Genomic DNA, 6,635 nt, shown 5'->3' with positions numbered 1-6,635 from the left:
TTTTTCATGAATCCCCCTTGGCTTCCTAATTTCCTTCCTAATTTTAGCTCTCTATTCCACATGTGCCTTGCTGTCATGCTGAGCTCTGGGACTGTCATAAACTTATCTTTCAGTTGCTTTGGATGTTTCTCTAAGTCTACAGGGGTCTAGAACTGGATTGCTCTTTTTTTAGCAGCATACATTTGTAATGAGCTTATACTCTCCCATTGCTATGCCATTCAGTGCTTTGACACTGATTTACTTTGTATCTGTTCCCAGTTTTACTCATCATAAATAAGCAGAATAAAATTGGCCTTGACTCAATTTGGAACTTTTTTTCTGGTCTGTTTTTGTCCTTTTATGTAACCATACTAACTGAGGTAAAGTCAATGTCCAAATAACGCTTTCCCAAAATCACCTTTTTACTCACCCAGATTTGATCACTAAAGCTAAGTTTAGCACTACCTCCTCTCTTCTTGGGTTGTTCTTTAGAAACCATAGAAACTACAGTACAGAAACAGGCCTTTTGGTCCTTCTTGGCTGTGCCGAACCATTTTCTGCCTAGTCCCACTGACCTGCACACGGACCATATCCCTCCATACACCTCCCATCCATGTATCTGTCCAATTTATTCTTAAATGTTAAAAAAGAACCCGCATTTACCACCTCATCTGGCAGCTCATTCCACACTCCCACCACTGTCTGTGTGAAGAAGCCCCCACTAATGTTCCCTTTAAACTTTTCCCCCCTCACCCTTAACCCATGTCCTCTGGTTTTTTTCTCCCCCTGCCTCAGTGGAAAAAGCCTGCTTGCATTTACTCTATCTATACCCATCATAATTTTATATACCTCTATCAAATCTCCCCTCATTCTTCTACGCTCCAGGGAATAAAGTCCTAACCTATTCAACCTTTCTCTGTAACTGAGTTTCTCAAGTCCCGGCAACATCCTTGTAAACCTTCTCTGCACTCTTTCAACCTTATTTATATCCTTCCTGTAATTTGGTTACCAAAACTGAACACAATACTCCAGATTCGGCCTCACCAATGCCTTATACAACCTCATCATAACATTACAGCTCTTATACTCAATACTTTGATTAATAAAGGCCAATGTACCAAAAGCTCTCTTTACGACCCTATCTACCTGTGATGCCACTTTTAGGGAATTTTGTATCTGTATTCTGAGATCCCTCTGTTCCACTGCACTCCTCAGTGCCTTACCACTAACCCTATATGTTCTACCTTGGTTTGTCCTTCCAACGTGCAATACCTCACACTTGTCTGTATTAAACTCCATCTGCCATTTTTCAGCCCATTTTTCCAGCTGGTCCAAGTCTCTCTGCAGGTTCTGAAAACCTTCCTCACTGTCTACTACACCTCCAATCTTTGTATCATCAGCAAATTTTCTGATCCAGTTTACCACATTATCATCCAGATCATTGATATAGATGACAAATAATGGACCCAGCACTGATCCCTGTGGCACACCACTAGTCACAGGCCTCCACTCTGAGAAGCAATTCTCTACTACCACTCTTTGGCTTCTTCCATTGAGCCAATGTCTAATCCAATTTACCAACTCTCCATGTATACTTAGCGCTGAATTTTCTTAACTAACCTCCCATGCGGGACCTTGTCAAAGGCCTTACTGAAGTCCATGTAGACAATATCCACTGCCTTCCCTTCATCCACTTTCCTGGTAACCTCCTCGAAAAACTCCAATAGATTGGTCAAACATGACCTACCACGCACAAAGCCATGTTGACTCTCCCTAATAAGTCCCTGTCTATCTAAATGCTTGTAGATTCTGTCTCTTAGTACTCCCTCCAATAACTTACCTACTACCGACGTTAAACTTATTGGCCTATAAGTTCCCGGATTACTTTTCGATCCTTTTTTAAACAACGGAACAACATGAGCCACTCTCCAATCCTCCGGCACCTCACCTGTAGACAGCGACATTTTAAATATTTCGTCCAGGGTCCCTGCAATTTCAACACTAGTCTCCTTCAAGGTCCGAGGGAACACCCTGTCAAGTCTCGGGGATTTATCCACTTTAATTTTCCTCAAGCTAGCAAGGACCTCCTCCTTTTCGATCTGTACAGTTTCCATGATCTCACTACTTGTTTCCCTTAATTCCATAGACTTCATGCCAGTTTCCTTAGTAAATACAGATGCAAAAAACCTGTTTAAGATCTCCCACATTTCCTTTGGTTCCGCACATAGCCGACCACTCTGATCTTCAAGAGGACCAATTTTATCCCTCACAATCCTTTTGCTCTTAATATACCTGTAAAAGCTCTTTGGATTATCCTTCACTTTGACTGCCAAGGCAACCTCATGTCTTCTTTTAGCCCTCCTGATTTCTTTCAATCAATTTCTTTTTAGTGATTAATAAATTTCTCTTGAACGTATTTCAAGAATTTTACTCCCCAATATCTTTTATTCTGGTTGTCTCAATTAATGTTGGAGTATTTATACTTTATACTTTATTGTCACCAGATATTTGATTCTGCGCTTCACAATCTCTGGATTACAAATATTAAATATTAAAGATATTAAAAATAGTTAAAAAATTAGTAAATATTAAAAATTTAAATTATAAATCATAAATAGAAAATAGAAAAATGGGAAGTAAGGTGGTGCAACAAAAACCGAGATGCAGGTCCGGATATTTGGAGGATACGGCCCAGATCTGGGTCAGGATCTGTTCAGCAGTCTTACCACATTTGGAAAGAAGCTGTTCCCAAATCTGGCCGTATTGAGTCTTCAAGCTCCTAACCTTCTCCCGGAGGGAAGAGGGACAAAAAGTGTGTTGGCTGGGTGGGTCGTGTTCTTGATTATCCTGGCAGCACTGCTCCAACAGCATGCAGTGTAAAGTGAGTCCAAGGACAGAAGATTGGTTTCTGTGATGTGCTGCGCCGTGTTCACGATCTTCGGCAGCTTCTTTCGGTCTTGGACAGGACAGCTTCCATACCAGGTTGTGATGCACCCTAGAAGAATGCTTTCTACGGTGCATCTATAAAAATTAGTGAGGGTTTTAGGGGACAGGCCAAATTTCTTTAGTTTTCTCAGGAAGTAAAGGCGCTGGTGGGCCTTCTTGGCAGTGAACTCTGCTTGGTTGGACCAAGTCAGGTCATTTGTGATATCGACCCCGAGGAACTTAAAGCTTTTGACCTGTTCCACTTGTGCACCACTGATGTAAATTGGGTCGTGCGGTCCGCTACTCCTTCTGAAGTCAACAACCAATTCTTTCGTCTTGCTGACGTTGAGGGATGGGTTATTGTCCTCGCACCATGCCACCAGGTTTTAATTTCCTCTCTGTACTCAAACTCATCATTACCCGAGATACGGCCTACAACTGTGGTGTTATCAACAAACTTATATATTGAGATTGATGGAAACTTGGCTACACAATCATGGGTGTACAGTGAGTACAGCAGGGGGCTGAGTACACAGCCTTGTGGGGCATCAGTGCTCAGAGTGATGGTAGAGGAGAGCTTGTCCTCTATTTTTACAGCCTGGGTCCTGTCTGTGAGGAAGTTGAAGATCCAGCTGCAGATCTGAGTGCTAAGACCCAGGTTCCAGAGCTCAGGAATCAGTTTATTTGGAACGATGGTATTAAAGGCATTTTTAAAAATTTCCTCAACTCCTTGCATTAAGGTGTAAACCATTAAACACTGTAAAATGTAAGTTTCTTATTTGCCCAGTCTTTGTATCCAAACTGGTTCCTCTGCTTTCCAGACTTGTTTACTAAATCACTTCCTGAATTCAGCTTTGCCTCTCTTCTCTTTGAAACTGTGGCGAGGTTCCCCTCCCACAACAAGCTTGTTTAAACTTCGAAGAGATTTGCTGAAGATTTGGGAACAAATGGTCACAAGTCTCAGAATAAGGGTAGACCAGTCTGGTCTCAGAAGAGGGGAAATAGCTTCATTCAAAGGAAGGTGAATGTTTAGAATTCACTATCCTGGAAGGCTGTGGAGGCTCATTTGCTGAGTTTAGTCAAGACAATTGATTGAACAACTGAGATGAGATCAATAGATCAATGGATTTTGGGATTTTTTGGATGTAGCCTATTACCACCTGAACAATGAGGAAGGAAACTAGGTAAATCGATAGACAGTGCCTCTCTCCACACCACCTCCCCCACGTTATGGCTGTTTTGATAATATAAATCCAACCACATAGAATTAACAAATCACTACCGAAAATTTGAGATAGAGAATAAAATTAAATCTTATGAGTTTATTGGGTGGGAAATAGTTAAACATAAAATGTGAAAGAAACAATATATTTTGTCTCACAAACACTAGAAAATCTACAGATACTGAAAATCCAAGCAACACACATAAAATGCTGGAGGAACTCAGCAGGCCAGGCAGCATCGATTGAAAAGAGTACACAGTCAACGTTTTTGGCCGAGACCCTTCATCAGGACTGGAAAAGAAGGGGAGAAGTCAGATAAAGAAAGAGGAGGTAGGGGAGGAAGAAGTACAAGGTGGTAGGTAATAGGTGAAACTGGGACAAGAGGAGGGAAAAAGTAAAGAGCTAGGAAGTTGATTGGTGAAAGAGATAAAGGGATGGAGAAGGGAGAGGGTAGAGACCATGGAGGGGGAGGAGCACCAGAAGGAGGTGATGGGCAGGTAAGCAGGTAAGACACATTTTGTCTGTTTTTTTATAGGCATCTGCTAGTCTCATGAAACCATGGATTTGCGCCTTGGAAGATTTCCAGGGCAAGGTTGTATGGAAGACCGGCAGTTGCCCATGCTGCAAGTCTCCCCTCTCCATGCCACCGATGTTGTCCAAGGGAAGGGCACTGGGGCCGATACAGCTTGGCACCGGTGTCGTCGCAGAGCAATGTGTAGTTAAGTGCCTTGCTCAAGGACACAACACGCTGCCTCAGCTCAGGCTCGAACTAGCGACCTTCAGATCACTAGACCGACGCCTTAACCACGTGGCCACACACCAACACTGGTTTTTTAACATGGTAAATTTGGTGTGCTTCTAACAGTACTCCTCCACCTCCCAGAGTTTTCCATTTTTAATTACCCTCAAGTCATCTGAAAGAGGACCGGCAAGTTTAAGTACAAGTTGTAAATCTAACTGATATGTGTTATTTATTGTGAATTATTTCATTAATTTATCTTACTCTTTTAAATGCATATCAAATATAAGAATATTTCCATTCAAATGAAACGTGGGAGGTGACAAGCATCTGCAGTCACTTGTGTCTCCAAATATAGCCGCTGGCCATTAAAGAGATTTGCTTTGGAAATTGACAAGGCAATCTCTGAAGTGTCTTCTCCCCCCAACCCCATCCCACACTGACCCTCTGTCATCAACCAGCAACTAGTAATTTCAGTACTGTTGAGAGAAGACCATTGCATAGGAATGCATTTCCACCTATAACATTGAATTCAAAGGAAAAGAGGGTTTCACATGATGGAAAATTGTAGTATGAGTGATGTAATGGGAATGCAAGCCCTTTGTAATGTGGGGGTTGCCTGTATTAGAATGATTTCTCCTCTCCTTGAGTAATGACGCTCTGTGATAGTGACATGTGGGGGTGTTTCTCCTTCAACAATAGCCAACATACCTCCTGTTTATTACCCTTTTAAACAGTGGAAATGATTGGCTTGTCATGTTGTTTGGCTGTTTTTTTTTACTGCGAGATTCACAAAATTCAGTAAATGCATGCCCACAAGGCAAAATAAAATGATCTTTGTGCACTTTCAATTGTAGGAGCATGACTACATGATCTAGTTTGATAGTAATAGGATGTACCCAATAGTGTGGAAATAGTGTTGATCAAAATTAAAACCAAATCTGGACTTGCAGTATAACAAAAGTACAGGTACTAAATGCATTTAGTAAGCCATTATTCTTTGCAAACATTATACATCATGTGTTCATGTGTGATGAATCCATAAATCGCATATTAGTTGATCTTGTAAATGTAATTTTTGGCGGCTTGGAATAATGTTGCATGCATGAATAAGTAATCCTTTGGCAATTATGAGAACTGCCTCTTATTTGCTGTTCAGCTTGGAACAGATAGCATCCATTATTAAGTGCTTCTATTATGAAGCAAAGGCAGATAGCCTTTGGCAACCCCAGGTCTTAGTTCCTGGACCAATAATCAATCAATCGATGGTACTGAGCATTGCAGCTATTTTTTCTTAACACTTGTGGCTTTTTACATTTAGTGTTCTCCTGTGGAATTTTCAAAGAAACCTATAGTAACAGTTCTTTTCTTCAAGATTAGGGTCTTGAAATAATAATGAAAACTATTATTAAACAATAATGAAAACTATTATTAAAAATACAGAAAAGGATTGCAAACCTTTGCTTTAACATATAGATCAAAACAATGAGAAAAGCAAAATCCCACCGTTGAGCCCATTCTGGAAGGAAGATCAAGAATTGAAGAAAATAAATTTACCTTGTCATCTTTTCTGTTTCCATACCTTTAATTCTAACACAGGTGAGAGTCAAGACTTAAATTCTCACCTGATGTAACAATCTGTATTTTCTTTCCACTGGAAAACTAACATACTTACATGGTATCTTTCTCAAAGTATGAATATCTAAGGCATTTGAAATGAGGACAAACAAAATATAGCAGGAGAATTTATATACTACGTCTTGTTTGTC

Source organism: Mobula hypostoma, chromosome 6 (assembly GCF_963921235.1).
Source record: "Mobula hypostoma chromosome 6, sMobHyp1.1, whole genome shotgun sequence".
NCBI lineage: Eukaryota > Metazoa > Chordata > Chondrichthyes > Myliobatiformes > Myliobatidae > Mobula > Mobula hypostoma.
The sequence above is the reverse complement of the archived record's forward strand: the minus strand, read 5'-3'. Positions refer to the sequence as shown.